This window comes from Thermobia domestica, chromosome 2 (assembly GCF_964235325.1).
Source record: "Thermobia domestica chromosome 2, izTheDome1.hap1.1, whole genome shotgun sequence".
In the NCBI taxonomy this organism is placed as follows: Eukaryota; Metazoa; Arthropoda; class Insecta; order Zygentoma; family Lepismatidae; genus Thermobia; species Thermobia domestica.
Genome location: NC_137455.1, coordinates 216013835 through 216036641, shown reverse-complemented (window position 1 = coordinate 216036641; position 22807 = coordinate 216013835).

Below are 22807 nucleotides of genomic sequence, written 5' to 3'. Positions count from 1 at the left end.
AGTACACACGATTGCGACAATTTGTGATTCAACTGGACATGGTGGGAGGGGCTACCATTTGGACAGCCCCCACTTTGGTTTCGTTCTGACGGCGCCCCTGATTGTGTACAAACGAAAATTTCGCCTTCACATTTCTGTAGAAACGTTGTACAAATGATTGCGACAATTTGTGCTTGAATAGGACTTGTTGGTGGGGGGCTACCATTTAGACAGCCCCCACTTTGTTTTCGTTCTGACGGCGCCCCTAATTGTGTACAAACGAAAATTTCGCCTTCACATTTCTGTAGAAACGATGTACAAATGATTGCGACAATTTGTGCTTGAATAGGGCATGTTGTTGGGGGGCTACCATTTAGACAGCCCCCACTTTGTTTTCGTTCTGACGGCGCCCTTAATTGTGTACAAACGAAAATTTCGCCTGCACATTTGTGTGCAAACGATTGAGACCATTTCCGATTGAGTCTGATAAGGGGGGGGGGGCTGTCTGAATGGACGTCTCCTTTTCACCTCTACTGTAATTAAATTCTTCCTCGAGAAAATCTGTAATCAACACTGTCTGTAGCTACGTCCTCGACTAATATACCTTAACAAGTACAGCTTTATTTTCGAATATTTTTCAACAGTTAACCAATTTAAAACTATCGCAAACAAGAATATGTAGTCAACTTCTTAAATACTTCGCTCGCCGAAATCCGTTCAGCGCGTGCAACAAGCAAAAACAACATGTTTGGCGTCTCACAAATGGAAAAAGGGGAAAAAAGAGAAGGAAAAGCAGCACGGCAGTGCCTTATCGCAGTCAGAGCTGACAACATAGTTTCGGTCGTCACTAACGCGAATAGACCTACTAGCGGTGTACAAGAGTTATACAGTTACAATATACGTCGTGCCACAGTAGCGCTACAGGCGGAATGTGCACGAACTACAAATGAATATGTTCCCTTACAAGCATCAGTCACTGTTGCACCCTCTTTACATTCTACACATCCTTTTTTCTCCCACTTTTTGACCTTGACAAGCAGAAGTACCAGGCTTTCCGAGTTCACAACCATAAACTGTTTGTGTACAGAGTACGTTTTCAGTTCTTCGAATGACTGTGCGCGCGAAGAACAAGGGTGATGATCGGGCTACCGTATACGGAAGTCAGTAACACCCGGTTGCAATAATAAATGTAAAATACAAATATAGAGCCTTGACAATGCCGTGAGGATGAATATATATATATATATATATATATACTCATAGACGATAGCATACATACAATGCTCTTGAACTCATAACGTGTTAATTAGGGTGTAACCCTCGTCTTCTATCTCTCTCTCCTACTTACTCCTTCCAAGTTGCCTATTTTACCACACGGGTTGTTTACTGACGAAGGTAGATGGCACGTGCTCAGGATCATAATGGATAATTATCTTGCCGGAACCTTTGTTTACGGGCTTTTTGCATGCTTGCTGGAGCTGAATTTAATGAAACTTTTAAGCCTGCGTTTCAGAACTTTTTTTCTCTTTGCTTTTTTTTTAAAAAAAAATAGAAATAAAAGTTCACGAATCTCCTAGAGTTTAAATTAAAATGTGTATTGTCATTTTTTTCAACATGCTGAGTACATTTTGTTCTACTGACAGAAGAAATCAATATTGAAAAAGCACTTTTTACACAAATAATCAATATCGTGTTTCTTCTTCTCTTTCACAAGATTTACACAAGTTAAATTAAAATCTGTTAAGTTACTTTGATCATAAAAAATTATATTACGTGCATTTACCTCGAATTGTAAACAATTAAGAATTGAAAAGTAAACGTCATAGACTTTAAATACAAAACTAAAACAGAAAAAACACATTCCTGGAAATACAATTCAGTGTTATTTCGAATCAACTTGAAAAATGGAAATAATTTGTGTGGCTTATATATTCAAAATCAGGGAACCTTTCAATATATTTATTTATTGAGTTTGCTCAAAGAAAATATCGATGAAAACTATGAGTATCTATAAAAACCCGAACGATACGGATGCTTATAATCAATTCTACTGTAATTTCACTTTTCTAGAGAGATGATGAGTTTCAATTAAATTGCAGGTTCAGAAAATTCAGTAATTCTAATCTACGTCTTTCATGAACCGCATAATTCATGAGTTTTCTTCCGGCATATGTTTCCGCAACTGATTTCCAGCATCAGTTCCCAAAATAAAATCTTTGCAAAATTATACTAAAACTCTATTTTAACAAAACTATATTTTAGTTGCTAGTACAGCCATATACAATGTCTACCTATATTAATACAACCACTCTTAAATCTTGTTTCAGTAGCCCTACTATAGTAGTTTTGAAAATTATAACGAAGTAAATCTGACATAAAATGAAGGGATGCCCTTTTGATAAAACTAGATTCCTTTTCCGACCTTCATTTCCTCTTTCCAAATCAATGAAATAGATATTGAGCTTTACGAGTCTGTCAAATGGTGGCTTGTAGCTCACCACGGTGTTGTAACAACTCGATTTAGATGTTACCACGGTATTTTTATTGTGAATTTATCAGTTCTCACTATCGTAAAGATTGGCACATACCTTATGTTACAGCTAAGGGTTGCTAGGTATCTCTATTTTGATTCAATGTGAATAAGTGATAAGTATTGTTGGCTTCGGAAAGAGAGATGTCATAGAGTCTAGTTGTTTAAAATGAACATAAGTTGTAGGCAAAGGAACACAAACCTAGCTTCATAAATTAATATAGTTGCATTTTTCCCTTTTAACACTATTCTTAACATTACCTCCTATTATACAACATTATTTTTTTCCAATATGCTATACGACTAAAGAAACATGTGTTTTATATATCCCAGAAATAACATAGATAATAATTCGATCTGTCGTAAGAATAGGAAAAATACAAAATGTCAGTTGTAACCATATTAACATATTATATATGTTAATTTACGAAAATCAAAGCTGATATAATGTAGTTCTTCTGCTAATTTTAATTAGTTCTAATATATTTTAAAACTTTTCTAGCGCTTGTTGCACTTTTGACATTTATATGAGGACACTGGTTTCAATGGAAACATTTTGAAAAATATTCCTTTATAGGGTTACGAGAAAAGTCACCTCAAATTCGGGCTCCTTAAACTACCGCTTATGATTGATAAAAGTGTCCATGCATGGATAGATTTCTTATTGCGATATATTCAGGACTCGGAATCAATAGATACTATTTTTAAACATATCTGTCCATGGTAAATGACTCCAGAGTTGAACTCTGTAATCCGAAATAGATTAGTTGATAAATTATTAAGCTCTTGACTTTCTGTTCATCAGATCCGGAAAAGTAGCAACACACGCTACTTCTACGTTTGTTTTTATTTATCTAGATTGTCACTCATATTATCAGAATAGGTTATAAGTTTTTCTTGTTGAATCACTGTCAACTAAAATATTTATTAAATCGGCCTCAGTGGTTGCAAAAATTGTTCTTCCTACCTCAGACGATTCTTAACATCGACGATTTATCTTGTGTACGATTACATCAAAAACACCAATGAATTAAATTGTTTCTTCGGAAGTGTTTTAAATACTCCCTCGCTACCACAGTCTGATTCATCAATGAAAACCTTCTTTTTCCTTCAGATATATTTCGAAACAAAAATTAGTCAATTCGAATAATAGATTTTTTAAAACTTTTCTTACGTATTAAGCGGATTCACCTCTTACATCCTCATGTGTGGTAACCTTAAGAACTTTAACGTTGTTCAGCTCCTTCGTGGCCAAGCAGTTAGCGTAAGCGCCTTTGGCGTAGGAGACCCAAGTTCAATTCCCGGCGGGATCTCATGTGGTTCGGATTCCACGTTAATCAGTAGGTCGCGTGTCATATAGCCTAGCTGCTGATAGGGACGTTGAACTCAAAACGCAATACCAACTTAACACTTTAACGTTGTTCAGTCCAGAATCAAAGGAGTTACCTTTCGACTGTAAAATCCGACTCCATACATTTATATGGCCTAAACTTTCCCTCAAACATTCAAGAAAATCAATGTTCAAACTTCAAAAAATGATTAATTAGCCCATTTACTTCTTCTATCTCATTATAATACAAAATAGAGTGACTTTGTGTATTTTGTGAACCTTTCATTACTTTCTGTTTGCTATAACGTTAATTGGCTCAGTTTGAGCATATGTCACCCTGTTACAAAAAGATTATAATGGGATCACCTACTAGCATATCTAATAAGCTGTGTGAGCTTGAAAATAGACATGCAACAGTGTAAAAGTCACTAAATTATTATATTATTAATGGAATATTTTTTCTAGTTATAAAAAAGATTGTTTACAAGATAGTTAAATCCATATATTTAAATCTAATTTGTTCAATCTTTAGAAACGTTAAGAAAGATTAAAACAAACATAATTTTAAAACAATCCCCACCAAAAGATCTAGGTTCCCGAAATTTGTCAGGATTGTTCCACTCCAGTATGGGTGGTCCTGATTACATGCCTAGATTCAACGATAGCTACACATTCAAACACACACTAGCTGTATGCCATATTAATTTGGAAATACTTTTGGCGAAATTATGAGGATGAATTCAATTGAACAAACTTAACAGGGGTATTAACAACCGATGACTCAGTGATCCGATAACTTGCTTAGCGTCGTCTGTTTGTATTCCCTTTATAAATATTGTAGATTTCATTGTTGTAATATGATTATTTGGAAACTCTTAGCTTATGAGTCGATTTTGTGTCAATCTTTACAATTATGGTATAATAAATCACCAATAAACAACAACAATAAACACCAATAAACTTTGACAAACAACACCGATAATTGAGATATGACAAACAACATTGTGACAAACCGCACATAATTAATCAGATTCTTATCTGATATTAATAAAATTTAACTACTTTACAAGTTCTTTTTGATATTTAGGTTCCAAAATCATAAGGGTTTAAATTTGGGTTAAAGTTTCATCTCTTAGTAAATCAAATCTCTTATGTTCAAACTTTCTTTTAGTGTGATATGATTCTTCCTTAAAATGATTAGCTCTCTTACATTAATCAAAGTCTAATTTCATTAAATTAAAATAAAATGTGAAGCTATTTTTGTTTCATATCGTATCACTTGCTATAATGTGATTGGCAAATTATTCAGACCATAAATAATATGCTTGAAATACTAAACTACATGAAATAAATGCATAGAAGGTAAAGCTTTGAGAGAGGAGATATGTATGAATGCGTAAAAATTAACTCTAGAAGGACCAAAATTTTTACCTCCCTAGAAGTACCAAGCCGTCATTTTGACGGTTATTTAATTGCAATATATATATATATATATAATTTCTCTGTATATTTCTGTTCTTTTAGCTTTAATTTAGTATATTTAATCGACTAGCTTATGTTTCATATAAGTTGTTCTCGTGATATAGTACAAGGCGGCCAATGAAAAATTGACAATATATTGAAATATCATAAGTTCCTTCACAGGACAGTGAGATGAAAAATTAAAATATATGAAAAATACACACATTCCTCTTTCTCCAGTCACGCGATCACCCTACCTACCCTGTAGACATTGGCAGGGCTACTTTTCTTATATAGAAGACCCTTTTTATAGTACACCAAAATAATTATTTTCATTTCGAACGTTTTATTACATGGAAATGAATTTACATTCTCAATACAATTTTATTTCAACTTCTATGCATTGAACTCAATACACTTTTCTTGCGCTTACACTTGTATACTGTGAGTGGATTTCCTGACTGATCTTCATATGTTTGTAGTGAACACATCCTTTTCCTTTTGATTCAAGCACATTTTGGGAATTTCCCTTCTATTTGGATGCATACTACCAATCAAGATCGTCTACTTCTTTCTCAAAGATTCGGCTAATTTTTAACTTGTAAGTAAGGTTATCGCAAGAAACATTCAGTTCACTGTTGAGAAAAGGATCCATCGCCTTCAGAACAATATATTAGTCTAACTGTAAGTCTCGATCCTTTCCCAAGTAGGGAATGTCATTTAGTAAGTATCTTGACTTCACATATGCAAGTAACTAAAATTTGAATCCAAATTTGCCAGCCTCGTTAGGCATATATTGTATGAATTTGCATCTCACCTTAGTAGGGAATAGCTGTCCATTCCGCGAACACTTTCATGGGTTTTATAGTGCCTGATACAAATCTCAATGAATAAGTTCCACAAGGATAATGCCAAAGCAAAGTTGTCCGCTTTCAGCCTTGTGGAGCTAGGGCACTTTACATCAAATCGAAAATACTTCATTATTTCAAGAAATCTTTTTCTTCTCATAATCGTTCTGTAAAACACTGAGCCATAGCTTTCGTTTTATAGTCTCTTTATGGATATATCTGAAGCTACACAAAATATCAATATTGCTAGAAATGAAATGAGTACTGCAATTGACAGCGGCCAAAGAGAATCTTGACGCTGTCTATGAGCTTCAATAACGGTGCGTTTCAGAATGTTTCTCAACATTGTTTCCTCTATGAACAAGCGGAAAGCACTAACAAAATCACCATTTTCAATGTGATATAACGCATAATGTAACAAACCAGGTTTCTCGAGAAGCATGTTGTGTGACCCTGTACGCCCAAGATTGTTCTCTGTCCACTTTACTCCAACATGTCCCATCAGCTGCTATAAAGATATTTCATCGATTATTCCTGAAAGCCTCTGTAACTGTTTCCTCCCTTTTATCCGAAGAAGTAGCTTCAGACACTGCATCCTTGTTACTCTGTTGCCTTCATCGAAGGAATCTCCCTGTTGTTCTTCCAAGCTAAATTAATTTTCACTCAATCTTAGAAATCACGTAACAGTTCTATCAGGTCTTATGTTACTTTTGTAATTATTCATATGTATCTCCAAGAAAACCTTTATTTCTACAGAGAACAGTATTATCAACCAGATTCTAACATTATTGAAGAAGAAAAATAATTCAAGGAAGTACCATATGTTTTGCCTTTACAGCTGTGAAAACCAGAAATAAAACTTATATAAAACTTCCAACTCATTGGAAAAATAATGTAAAATATTTCACAATTTGTTATTTCCAACAGAGATACTACCATATAGCGTAGTACCTATAAAACTGTTCACATCAACAACAAAATATAGACTTTTAAATGAGGCAGTCAAATTGACGGTCTGCTCCTACTAGGAGTATGCAACAAAAATATGTATTTATTTCAAATAGAAACACAATGTTTATATGCTATATCAAACCTCTCTTTAAAATAATAAAAGTCCCAAAGTTTGGTTGCGTAACTCAAATAATTGTATGAGGTACAGAAAATTGTTTTAAGCAATGCTATCAAATTGACGGTTTTGTCCTTCTAGTGTTAAAGAATGACTAGCTAGTTTCCGTTAGATGGCACAAAAATTTAAAAATGAATCATTATTTTTTAACGTTGTTATTGCGTACTTACTTTGAAAACGTTTTCGAAGCAGTTTTTTGAATTCATTTTACTGGACCTATAGTATACTAATATATGTTCATACTACATTGTTATTAATTTATTAAAATATTTTATCTTTAGCAGTTAACAGAGTATGTTGTACATTGAAAACCTTGTAAAAATGTCAATATACTTCATGTTTTTTATACATTTTCTATGATAATCGATTTACTTTTCTAAGTGTCTGTCACCCAGAAAGCAATCTTGTATACGTGTGTTTCTCCTCAAACTCTCGGATAGCATAGGGTCCTTGGTTCGATCCCAGGTCGCGAAAAGTGAGCTTTCTGGTGGATAAACACTGTACGTCGGGGTTCTCTCGTTCTCTCCCATTTTCTTCATTCCATCATTTCATTCATTTCTCATAATCGCCGTCTCCTATAGCCTAGCCGGCATAAACGTGGGACGTAAAACTTAAAGATTTCATGTTTCATTTCTCTAGGACAATATAGTAAAAAGCGCATTTGTCAATTTTTAGTTTGTTTATGTTATCAGTCCGGACTGAATTAGTATTTCACTTATCACAAAAGTGTCGTTTACTTACTTTTAGAAATGTGATATTTCTGAAGATTATTATTATTTTGTTGTAAGCGAAATATAATGTAAAAGGTTGAAAATAAACGTAGAAGTTGTTTACCAGTATATTTCTGCTGCACCTTTATCAGTTTGAAGAAATTGAAGTATAAATTTCATTCATTATACAGTATATACGATACACATTAAGTTTTCTTTAGTTAGTTGGTTAAATTGGTTTAACGCCTATTTCAACAACGAGGCTATATAAGTCTTGGGCCTACATCTCTACGATCCCTATGAGCGAAATCACGGGATCAAGCCCGAATCCTCCACGCCTTGAATCTTTTATGTATGATTTATTCATAACATATGATTCTTAAAGTGCGAGACTTCTACACGTGAAAGTATGTTAAAATATCATTTGAAAAAATATCTATTGTATTTTCAAATTGAGGACGTTACGCTTTTGTTTTAAATCGGTTATAAGGGTAGTTATCGTCAAACAGACTAGAAGTTCAGGTCTTATGTAAATGGTAGCCAGTGTAGGTATAATTCTGGTAAACTTATATTTTTATTAATAATGTAATAATTAATGCATTTTTATTTTTTAAGAAAAAGAGAATCTTGTTGTTATCATTAAAAATGATCAGTACCAAAGTTACTACGCAAATTAGAAAGTAGAAGTATAGCCCAGCTGATATGTTTTCGTTTTGTATGATTGTGTAAATGTTCTAACGGATCCATTAATACTAATGATACAATCAGCAATTCCCAGTTGTTGATATCATTCATTTCTTGCCGTATCAATATGTTCAATCACTTGGTACATGCACCCCAATTACAAAACTGCCAATCTGCAAATTCTGATGTTGACAGCTCCCCTCCTATGAACACAGAGTTTAGATCTGTTTATAGTTTTTAAAAAGTTTTTCACTGCGTAGTCTGTAGGGGATGCATGATGGTCATTGAATACATTTGAATCCAATGCAGAATAAACAGTATGAGCTAATCTAAATCACAAATCCAGATACTCCGAGGGGTATTTTGACACAGAACTTGACTGTTATATATGGAATGTATGTTTATTGAATGACACTAGTTTCAAAAAATTCTGACAAGCTAATACATTTTAAAAATAAGAGAAAATAATTTGCAAAATCGCAATTGACACACATTGGAGTACAGAATTTTATATTATTTTTAAATTTTTATATCTTTATCTATAATTTCAAATGGTATATATATTATTAGGACATGGCTCATTTTTAAAAGTTATTATCCTAGTATTTAGAAGTTGAATTGTCTACTATTACTACGTTTTCTTACAACGAAACACAAACACGTTCGGTACTTGTAATTTTGCATTGCAGTACTCAAATAAAAACACTTCATACCTATATATACATTCCTAAATAGTAAGTAATATATATATATATATATAGGTATAAGTAATATAATAATGAACATTAATAAGACACACTAGAAACACAAACATTGCATCAAGATAAATAAATTTTGGGACAGAACACGAAACATGGATCTTTTAATTATTTGGGAATACAAATATAACGAAGCAATATAAAAAGTACATATATGTAGCAAACTGTTACTGGAAACTGTTAACCGAACTTGTTACATACAATATATGGGAAAAGATGGCATGTGAAAATAATCGAGAACGACCGATACACCGGAGTCTCGAATCCATAGGTCGTTGATTAAAGAGTCCAAATCAATATAAATTATTTTTTTCTATGTATTAGAAGATTGGGAGAAATAAATGTCCGGGTAGCACTGCACAAATGAGCTTGTAATTCTATAAATTTGTGGTGCCCCAAAATTGAAATATATATATAGTATCAAATATTTCAGCAATATTATATATTTATTAATAATACGTTTATGTACTTTCGCAAAGCAAGAGAGAATTCATGATGCCATATTTTATAAATATACCGTACCTTATATATTTTATAATTATCTTTAACACTTCTATGGTTGTAATTTCTTGAATAGTCCTTTGAATACAGGCACTAGACCAGTGCTTTAAAGATACTTGAGTCAATAGTCGGAACGCTTAAAATAAAAGAATAATCCCGAAATACTATAATAATAATAATAATAATAATAATAATAATAATAATAATAATAATAATAATAATAATAATAATAATAATAATAATAATAATAATAATAATGCCTACAGATTAGCCTTGGGCTCAGTGGTTGTGTTGACTTGGGATTCTGGCAGCGGCGGATGTAGCCCGGGGCCGGGTGGCCTAGGCCTCCCAGTTTTCAGAGTGGCGAAAATAATTTAAGCTATTATTATTATATTTTTGAATCTTTATAGTAAACTCATGATATATTTCTCGTAGTCTCGGGTCTGGCAGCCTCCCAGTTTTTAACTTCTAGATCTGCCACTGGATTCTGGGATAGATCTCAACCACCCACTATCCTGAAAGGACTTTATCTTGGTTTCCCCAGTCACAATAGGTGAATACCGGGATCGTATTTTAAATATCCAGAACCTGGGCGCTATTTTGCTCAAGTCTGTCGATTGTGGAAACAGTATAGAAAAATCTCCTTCAAGTTACCATTTCTCTAAAAAAGGGTGAACCCATATGTGTCTCTGACTTTTTTTCTGTCTATCTTAACAAGGGGAGTAGAAGACACTTTTTGCATCTGTCAATTGCAACCACCACAATACGACAAGAGTCACAAGGTTTTGTTTCTTGAGTTGCACAACAACCCTGCTCGGATATTTTTCATCCACAGCAAAACGCTGGATAATATGAAAGGGTACACTTCTCATCCGGCAAACTGCCGGAAACGAATCTGGCAAATCGCCGGATAATGTGAAAAAAGCCTTATAAATTGATGATTTTGATTGGGAATTAGAACAAAAAATGGTGAAATTTCTTATTTGATTGTAAGGGATTGTCATTGAAATAATTTCATCCAGGTAAAGACCACCATGAAGAATATTAGAAAAGAAGTTTATATTAAAAAGGTAACGACTATCACTCAAGAGTAATAATTCCGGGTTGAAACGAATATCTGATAAGTGCATGTCATTGAGCTTCTTACATTTTCATCGTTGGCTGAGAAGAAAATTATTCTGTATATTTTCGAGCAATTGGCAAAACACCTAGGTTCAAGATTTCAAATAATACTAAAATATTTAAATCCTGATCATTTACTATGTATATAAAGAGCTTTTCAGATGTTGATATTATTAAAGCATCTGTATAATCATTTCATTAAAATGCTTTTAGTTCATATGACCTGTAGGTGTTTCTTGGTACAATAACACTTCATTAAAAAATAACTACAAGATTATTCACATATTTACAAAAAAAATAATAATATAATCGTTATTATAAAAAAGAAAATGTATTAGTGTGATTAACGTTAATTTCTACGAGGAATAGTTAACACTTGCCACTTGCTCCGTTGGAAGACAGGCAGGCAGTACATATAGCAGAGAAAGGAGAGTTCACTATTAGGGATTGTCTTTACGCACAGACTGGGGCATTTGTCTTATATAATATGAATTTAGGAAATAAAATTGTAATAAATAGACATTTCTTTTAAATATTTGAATTCTGCAGACACTTTCCTGACTGGATCTAGACTTCAGTGAACTAGTGTATTGGTACCAAATAGTTAGCATAAATACTTTTTTTAATGAAAAGATCTCAAGAGCTTCCAATCAGCGCTAATGATACTGAATAACCATAGAAACATTATACCTGATTTAATTAATGTTCTTAAACTAAACAACAATAGCAGTAACAAAAATAATTTTTTGGTGTTTACATGCTAATAATGTAACAAATACTTCGATAAACACGTTAATCCCTAAGATTTTAAGGAACAACCCTTCGATTGTGAGCTACTCAAATAGATTACAACCTGATGCTACGTCGCCATGCCAGCTTCGCTTTAATATTGCCTTTTGTTTTAACATTGAAAATGAGAAAGAAAATAGCGAATTCTAATTCATGTTAATTTATATCAAATTTTCTAAAAAATTACAACTTTTGCTACAACTTTCCAAAAAAAGCAAATAGTAAAAGCACTCAATATAAGAGTTTAATATTCCGAAATGTCTTCGTCTTGAGAAGGAATCATTTAATAGTTTAGAGCAGTGGTTCCCAAACGGTACATATGGCGTGTCACGAAATTTTAGAATCTCAAATCATGAAGTTCTTAATAGTTAAAATCAATTTTATCTGCAGACAGTATCAGTTAATACCTCCAGCGGCGACAAGATTGCGCAGTACTACACAGAGACATTACTTGATAGAAAGGCATAGTTTTACGCAATTATGAATTATATTACTCTTATTAAGTAAGAAACATCAAGTAAGTTTCGATACCTTGGGCTTTCCATAAAGTATGTCGTTTGTCAAAAATGGTCCAAAACCACTCTTTCACACTGTGGAACATGTTTCGTTCTATTCAGTAACTAGACTATACATTAAGTTCAACTTTCAGCAATAATATCTCAATATAATGTCTACAGAGTTACGGAAAGGTGGTTATAAGGCCTTCATCTATATCAGTAATTGTTGGAACATGCTAAAGGCACACGTTAAATATTTAGGAGTGTGTTTCCCTCCTTTGCATTATTGCTACTGCAGTCAGGTTTCGAATGATCCACAAGCAGACTTGTTTCAACCCTAAGAAACCATTTATGCCGACGTTTTTCTTTTCTGTTGTGTTGCTGGCCTGAGAAACGCTGTTTGAAATGTACAATTTACGCACGCAACATTTAACTTGAGTAGCTATAAGGATAGCAGCGTTGTTACATTCGTTTCGCAACCCCCCCAAAAAAAACAACTTTCTAAATAGTACACTATCGCAGTTCCTTTTTCTTTAACTCGCAAGAATAATAGCTTAAACGTATCAGCTGTGTGTTTCTCTTTCTATATCTCGAAACACGTAACAACATTTCTGGAGAGGAAACTTTACATGCACAGAGAATGAAAAAGGCAGGGCCAAAATTCTGGTACTCGACATTGAGTACGATCTGATATATATGTCCCAGGGGAAATTTCGAGCTCTAGAGACAATTACTTCACTCAACCGCCTGAAATCGTCACTAATCATCACCACTATTAACCCTAGAAAGGTAAACTACGTAAATTTTACGTGTAAGAGTTGGAAACACTGATGTGACGTAGCAGGAATTGTGTGTAGAAATACAAACCTCTAGATATGCTATCGCCGGTTAGTTGGCTTGACGTTCCGACATTAATTACTTCGGTAGGTGTTACGTTGCCTCTGCCAAACGATTGAGTGTAGAACCTTATACGTAAATTTGACGTATGTTTACCTTTTAACGTAAAATCTTACACGTAAGCTTAGCGTGTGTTTACCTTTAGCGTTAGTTTTCTTGAACGCATTTTTTACGTATGTTTACCATCAATGGATCATTGTCATTCGTAAATATTTAATTATTACTACAAAAATGGACAAGTGTGGTGCAATAAATAGCGAGGAAGCTATTTTTACGGATATTAGAGGAACCTCTGTCGGAGTCATCTGCTTCTTCTTCTGATCTCACATCAAATTCAGCGTTATCTTCCTCCATTTCTGAATCTAAGATCCAGATTACTACCCTAGTGAAAATGATATTGATCATCATTTTGTGTCAGCAATTCGAACTGTTAAATGTGAAATCTCCAATTCAACTAAACAAGCGGAAAGTTTCCACATGTAGTATAAACGAACATAGTAGTTTCGCCACGCATTCAAGAGAAGAATCTGGATAAAATTAGACAAAGGGCAGTATATTTTAGAGATGAGAAGGCAAATGAAATTCCAGTTGACGAAAGGCAAGTGAAAGTTAGTGGTGTTACTGAATTGCTAGGAAAGAATGGTCCCTGGAACACAAATCCAATGACAGATTCAAGTGGAAAGATCCCAAGAAGGAACACTGCTATAACTGCAATAAGCCAGTATGTGGTGAACATCAGATCAAAATGTGTTATAACTGTGTGTGATTTGCGAACCAATCTGACTAATAATGTAAATGAACTATTCAATATGAATTCAATATTTCCTAGTAACAAAAATAATCAGTGATATATCTAGACTTTCTCAGAGGTTTGTTCTTAAGTGTTAATAATGTTTATTTTGCTTTCTTTTTCTATGTACTTCTAAAAGATTTAGGATAATAGCAGCGCCGTAACTTAGATTTTTTCTGAGGGGGGGGGCAAACATTAATATGTGTATTTGGGCCCCCTTGATAAAGTTGTTTTTATAATTTTTGTGCCCCCTCTCTTTCCATTTTCTCTTACTCTTTATGGGCCCGGAGGCTGTGGGCCCTCCCACACGGCAAGATCTGCGGGGCCGTTACTTACGCCCCTGGGCCCGTTCCATACATGACAAACTAATTAACGGGACAATATTGACAAATCTCAAAGCCATACGAATAAATATTATTTTTAGGACCCCTAATAGTAAATATTTGTTTACTGAAATGGGCTCACGACTCATTTTTGTTTTATTTACCTTTTGTGTGTTTTTGTTTATGTAATGTAGCGAACCTGTTTGATGCTTCATTTATAATTTCATGTTCGTACCGTATATGAGGTTAGAAAATTTTGTCTTAAAATGGGGCCTCTCAAACGGCGGGGAGCTTCCCTAGGTTGCAGTTGTCACCCCTGCCCCCACAAATTACGGCCCTGGATAATAGTTGCGCTGTAATACTATCTAAACAAACAAACTTCAATTTTGGAACCTTAAGCAAAGCAACAATAATAGTTTCTGTATGAATCGTATATTTATAGATCATTATTTAGTGTGTACGTAAATATTACGTATGTTTACCTTTAATGGGTTGATAGTGAAGTTTGCCTTTCTAGGGTTAAGCTATGCAAGAATGACTCTTGGACACGTCGTAATGCACATACCAGTATAGCAGGTGTTCCTTGGGTGATGCTACTCTTCGCCTGAAATATTGGAAATATATGTACACGTTACTTCTTAAGTTAACTTTGAATTACAAGCACATCAGTTCAGAATAACTTCTCGCCCGATCAACTTCAACAGACAAAAAAAATCTTGTGCATTTTATATAAGTTTTCTATTTGTTTTTGCGGTTATTATTTAGTGTAACCGGGCACGCCCACAGGTTATGGTTAGTGGGAACAACCCCCGCATATCGTCGGTAAAGGCACGTAGGGGCGTAACTCACAAAAGTGTGAATTTGAGTTATGAGTATCATGCATGAATATTTAACCTCCTTTGTCAATTATAGAACTTTCAGATCTAAATTCCTTGTATGCATGGAGATATGAGCTGTCTGCAAGTGAAGTATCTTGCAATTGAGCGTCTAAAAACATCTGCAAAGAGTCGTAACTAACATACAATTGTATGGTAAACATATTTTATTTTCATGCTGAATAAATTATGCTTTTGTTTACCAAAATATTACACCTTTACTTTATTGAGAATAAGGATATTGCAAGGATCCCCACATCACGACAGACGCACGTGCCACCTCAACACGTGCTATTGTTTATAATCAACCTAGCAGACAAGAAGTCGACACGAAAGACACCGAGGAACACCGAAAGAAGACGGACCCTACGGAAGGACCCGAGGAGGACAAATAAAAGGAGTACCACCGAGGGATCCAACATCAGTCGTCCAACTGATCAAATCACCTATACCGCCCTGAGGTCGCACTGGACTAGGGGTACTTTCTACAACCAAGCCTTGCGAAGCTGCCTTGAGCTGAGGGGGCTATCCTTCCAGACTCACCGAACCGGCAAGTGCCTTGGAGATTGCCTTGAGAAAAGGGTCACCGTGCAAAAGACCTATTCTCCTCTACTTGGACATTAACGAGAGAACAGTATTGTACTCTTTGTAATCAAAGACGTTTTGTATTTATCAAATTTTATAATAAATTGGTGAAGGGATAAATCTCGGTCCATTATTGACTCTACCAAAATCATTACAATATAGTTTAATGTTTCCTTAGCTCAATTCAGTTGCTCATCTATTGTTCATATCTACCTGCGGAATAACTAATACATTACTCATTTGGCCTTGAGAATATTTCACATATTATTTACTTTTAATTACTGTACATTACTTATTCATCTTATTATATCATTACCTTATATTATCTATCTATTTTCTAATTTCGTCACATTTTTATCATATTAATCAAAATAGCGTTATTAGTTTCTGATAAGTTACGATTAAAAGAAAACCATGTATACAAAGAAAAGAAGATATTTTCGAGAAACCATGCACTATTGACAACATGACCAAATACATAAGAGAAGCGTACCAAGAAAGTAATAATAAAAATTGATTGAGAGAACTAAATTGCAGTAATGTTTAAATGCTGAACGCCGGCACTTTGAGAACCTCAGAGATTGTATCTAATTGTAATTCCTACACAATCTCATAATCAAAAAATCATTATATAATACTCTTAAAGAACTCGTAAAAAAACATGAAATTGCATATGTATACCTCTTTTCACGACTCGGGTACAGGTTATGTTTTATAATTGTTTTTTTTTTTTAAACTGTGGAATAACTAATACATTTACTTTGAAATTATTCATCATAATATTTACTTTCTATTATTGTAAGTCACTGATTCATCTTATTATATTATTATATTATATTATCTATTTATTTTCTAATTCCTTAACATTTTTCATTATATTAATTACAATATCATTCTTCACTTCTGGCAAGTTAGTTAGTTCCACCATAATCAATAATAATAAATTCCAATTAAAAGAATGCACTTTATACGACAGAGTTATTATCTTCACGTTCTAAAATCATATCATCATCTCTCAGAAACATTAGCATCATTACTTGAGCATCGATATTTGATCTAAATTATAGTTAAGATAGTCAGAGAGAGCATAAATCTTATTCATTCTCCAAATTCAAATTTACGTAATATGTAAATACTTGCCCAATAGAATCTGAACAAGTTTGCATATAAACATAGGATTTTGAAATCAATTAACTTTTTATTAGGATGTAGTATGGGAAGAAAGTGCGTAAAAATGTACACATACTATTAGGTAGTGGTTGTTAAGGAAATAGTATGTATATTGTTTAGATTGAAAGGGAACTAGATTGTGTTGAGGTAATTAAGATATGCATGGTTGAAGCCCATTGAATATTTATTAGTACAGGCAGTGTAATTGTTTATCCGATAAAGATTACTTCGGATAGTTCATATGAATGGTGTATACTTACGAGAGCTATAGAAATAAAAGAGATACTTGGAGCAAAGATGTGTTAATGATTTTGGACAAGTCTTAGTAATATAGTAGACACACTATAAGGAATTTTGCTTAGATTATCTACACTTTTGTGTATTAATTAGATCATTTTATATCAGTGGCAGGACATTATAGGGAGAGAGAGAGAGAGAGAGAGAAGTCTTTTCCGACATAAACTTGGAGTTCTTGTTTCATTTCTGCCATTTCTTCTTTCTCCACATAATAAAATTTCTTTATCTCTAGTTTTATCTGGTAAAATAATTTCCTTTAAAGTTCGCCAATAAATTATTGGATATATATACGTTTTCAAAGAATCTTTCAAATCCACCTTTCTTGAATCACTAATAAACTTTTATTATTATTGTTTGTTTATTTCGTTTCGAAAACATTTTGCTTGTGAATTTTATGTCAGGATACAGATTGATTCCACATCGCTAAGCGCTAAAAATTATAATAATGTAATGCGGCGTTGCTGCACAATAAAGAGGCATTAGAAAACAATCATCTTTAAAAATCGTGAAGTAAGAGTGAAAGAGCAATATGTTGACTACGTAGGTTTGGAATACTGGAACAGTCATTTCCGACTGGCTGATGTACGAAGCCGCAGTGGGCTCTACATAACTAGAAGAAAGCGAGTAGGTTACGAATAAAAACGCAAGAAACGTGATAGGGAGAATTGAATAAACTATTGTTTTCAGGATATGGTTACTCATTACTGCTCCAGGAAAAAATTAAAATTCATTAACTTTCAATTCTTCCTTCCTTAAAATGAAACAAATTTTGGACATAAAATTTAGGAAGTTAAGGAGTTTGTATGAAACTCAAAGACTAAAATTAAGAACTTAATAAACATTTTGGAATCTTCTTCAGATTCATTCGTTGCTCGTTTTAGCTTTTAAGCCCATTTTTGTATACAGTAAATTCTGCAGTAGCTTCTTCTTTACTATTCTCAAAATTGTTTCCTTTGAGTTTTGGTATATTTTAATACAGTTTCAACACTAAACAAAACGCTTAGTTGAAAGATACTTGATCTTAAGGGAAAATTATTATTTTAATTTTTTATTTATTATACTTATTATTTATTATACTTATAATTATTATTTATTATATTTATTATTTTATTTATTTATCTCTGACTACAGCGGTCAGAGATTGGTGGTTGTGCTTATTGAGAATTTTTCGCAGGATCACAACGTCTACAACATATCACACCTTCAGTCATTTTCATCAAAATTGAGAATATCACTATTTTCGGCTGCTTTCAAAAAAGTGGCCTCGTAGTGGCCAAACGATCAGTGATGGTTATGCCCATTAAGACTTTTTCTCAGGATCACAATATCTACAACATATCACGGTCTTAGTCATTTTTACCGAAATCCAGAATGTCGTTATATTCGGCTGTTTTAAAAAAAGTGGCCCTGTAGTGGCCAAACGATCAGTGATTTGGGGTTGTGCCCATTGAGAGTTTTTTTCTTAGTAACTCAATATCTACAACATATCACGGTTTCAAGCAATTCCATCGAAATCCAATTTCCGTAAGGATTGTGCGGAATCCTTTGTCATTTCGAAGGGAGCATTCCCTCCTGCAACCCATATTTGTCGCAGGATCTTTAAAACCTGTGTTTCCTATTTTAAGTCATCTTTGCATTGGCAGAGTTTCGTTTCTTTAATGTGTCCCTTTTAATCAAGGGGACCCGTTTTCGAAAATGGGCCCTTTGCCTCAATTACCATATTTTCCGAAAGAAAAAAATACGTATCGATGTATTTTTGTTCTAGTTTATATGTGCCAAGTTTGAAGAAAATCGGATGACGAAAAACCCTTGTGAACCTATCTCGTTTACATTTTCACTTTTTGGACTCGACGTGTTTTTGCCCCGAAGTCTTCAATTCTACATATTGCTTTTTAAGCATTACAATTTTATATATTGATATTTCAATCGAAAGTGAATTGAAAGCGGTTGGCAAAGGCTTATTCAAAGTATTGTTTTTAGTCTCCAAGTTAGGTTATAGGCACACAACTAAAAAGAGCTTGGTCTACACTAAGATTTGAATGCAGAAATACGTGATTAACAGAATATTCACCCAAACCGTTAGACTATTTCTTACGCTACCTCACATTTACTTTTGGCTGTAAAAAAATGCTTTCCTGTTCCACATTATCTTTCGTTTTCAGTCAGATACGATTGTGTTTGCAGTGAATAACTGGAAAATACTCGTACATCCTTTGTTACGCATAAATGCATTTTGAAAAATTACTACATAAAATTGACAGAAACCTTTCACTTAGTACCACTTCCTTTGGCCTGGGAATTTCCTTGACTCCAGAGCATAAAGGTACACTGAACATAGAAATGAGTCAGCATCGGATGAAGCAAGTACAACGCGGATCACTTCTGATATCTTTATGTCATAATTCACATGTAAAAGAAGTCTTTCATCTGCTTCTTCAAGGTGTGATATTAGCTCCCTTATTTCAGTAGACTCACCATTCGGAAGGCATACACTCTTCTATCCATTGATATCAAGTCCTGACATATAAATACGAATATTTTCCTGGGAACAACGTTCCGTAAGGTATTGTACAAAAAACTGCTGAACATTGTGCTTGTTGTGTGGAGATGCCCAAAATGCATCATGCCCTTTGTTCGGTAACCAGTCTTATGTGTGACGCCACAATCCTATGTGAGTAGTAATCTTCGAAATGTGTTCTTTCCTGACTAAAATCATGTATAAATCATAATTAAATTATAATCACGATCGGAGTAGCTACGGAAGTGGTTCTATATAGGCTAACAGTATTTTGCAATTTACTTAATAACGTCATCGAACCCTTCCTGCAAACAAAAACACAAACTGCCTACGCTTGTATACGACAAAGCCTTGGGAATAAAATAAGATACAAAATTGACTTCTATCTAATTTAAAAAATTTTAAAATTCATTCCCCACCCATACAGCCGTCTCCAAAGGGTTAAAATTTGAAGCACAACTGAAAGAAAAGTCACACGATCGGGATCACGTGACCAAATCATAAATAGTCCATCACCACCATAGAAACGATTCCAAAAGAGAAATGCCGTATACGCATCTTTTCCAACAAGCATGGTCTGGCCCCAAGACCAGTAGATACATGGGAAGTTTTATAGAGTGAATATTTCCGTCTGCTGGTCATTTCCGTTCATCTAGTGGTTAGCGGTCCTGGGTTCAATTTCCGATGCAAGACCTTTTAGGTTTAAACTCATTACAGTGGTTTGGGCTCCATCTTAAAGTAGTGGTTAACGTCTTACATAGTATGGTTGATGCAGGAGGCGCTAAACTTCAATAAATGAACCCATATCACCCGTCCTCTCTTCCTTCTGTCACCAGAGTTTAAGCTTTAAGAGATCGTAACTTTTTTTTTTTTTTTTTTTTTTTTGCTTTTAAAATTTAGCTTCTAAATAATAGGTTCCATTTTTGATGTTTTCGATCAAATGAAATTAAAACTATACTGCAAACGAAAATAGTATGTGGTAACAAGACATTATGGCAGGTTCAGTAAAATATGGAGAGACATGTTTCTTTTATATGAAGTCAGTAGACTATTTATATTATTATCCCTGCAAAATAACTAGAAATCCCTCTATTGTAATCTTCCGATTTCAAAAGATTAACCCCTTAGCTCGAAAGTCTGTCAGTTTTACAATTTGGATCGAAACACACTTGTTAATCAAAGGAGCGGAACAACTTTCATAAATGTGAAACTAAAAGTACGTACTTGGAATCAATCAGAAATAATGGAATCAATCACTGTTAAACATTATTTATGTGTCATGTAACGAATAATATAATATAAAGCAACTTATCCTTTTTTAATAATGACTAACTCAATTTTATAATTATGAAATTAATGGAGACAAGAAGATGGTAAGTAAAAGTTACGAAATCAGAATTGATGATAACACTGGTCGGCATGAAAATCCTGCCACGAGGGTGAAAGGGTGTACCGGATAGATTTCGAGAAGTTGATTACGAACATCTTATCGAGAAAGTTCCAGCACGTAAGGGTTTCTTTGGCGGGGTGCTGACAGAAAAATCGTACTTTTCGTACTTCATATGTGTTTTCCGTGTTTGGAGTGCATAATTCTAAATTTTTAGCTTAATCCAAGAACTATAACTATCTATATCCCAGGAATATTCTTTTCTGTAGCTCACGACCCCCACGGAAACGTACCCCTCCCCTTGGGATGCAAAGATTTATTGTCGTTCCACACTGCATACACTAAAACCTAGGCGTTATTGACGGAGAAAGGTTTCGTAATCAACTTGCGATCATTCGTCGGCTCCCTTTTGTCTAGACGACAGACAGATTGTTGAAAATAAGGTGCCAAGACATCACCACGTTGTCGCATGAAACAAATATTTCAGTTTCGAATTGATCTTCGTGTTAGAAGGTGGTGTTGCGCTGTGTCTGTGTATACCGTAGGTAAAAAATATTTCTGCGTGAAATATTGACGTTTATGTTAAACGAACATGCCGAGAACTTGCAACAATTCGACAGATTCATTCTGCTACATATGTGGGGAAGTGTTTTTCCAGGGACAAAGTAGGCCAGGGTCACCGTTCCTGAACACAGCCTACCATCTGTACTTCAGGTGTAAAATCGGCGACCAGGATCACGTTTGGGCTCCGAAACAAAGTTGTAACTCGTGTGCACGTACTCTCACAGGATGGTTGAAAGGTAGACATAAATCGATGCCGTTCGCCGTACTTATGGTTTGTCGTGAGCCCCGTGATCATGTTTCAGAGCGTTACTTCTGCCTGACTAATACAAAAAGTTTCTCAAAAAATATGAAGCATAAAATACAGTATCCTAACTTGGATTCCGCGAGGAGACCTGTGAAACATGATGTTTGTCTGCCTGTACCCGTACCACCAGACTCATACACCCTGTGCAGTGTTTCATTCGATGAAGAACCTGCTGCTTGTGAGGATGTTGCACAATCTTCGAGTACACAGTCAGATCCCAATTACGCTCCAGTGCCTGACACTAATGAACCACATGCGATAAGTCAGGAAGAGCTGAATGATCTGATCAGAGACTTAAACCTCCCAAGTCTAGCCATGGCCCTGTTGCTTGTATCATGACTTCAACAATGGAATCTACTAAACCAAGATGTGAATATATCGATGTATAGGAAAAGAGATGTGAGCCTAGTTAGTAATCTTACAAAAGATGGTGTTTTGGTGTATTGCAGTGACATTCCATCGCTTATAGCGCAACTGAAGTTGAACTACAACACTGAAGATTGGAGACAATTCGTAGATTCCTCTAGGATAAGTCTCAAGGCAGTGTTACTACACAATGGCAATGAAAAGCCAGCCATCCCCATTGCTCATGCTGTACATATGAAAGAAACATACGAGAACATGCGAAGCCTATTGCAGAAAATAAAGTACGAACAGTTCCAGTGGTCTGTATGCGCTGACCTTAAGGTTATTGCCATCCTCACCGGTTTACAAGGAGGTTACACAAAGCACTACTGCTTCTTGTGTCATTGGGATAGTCGA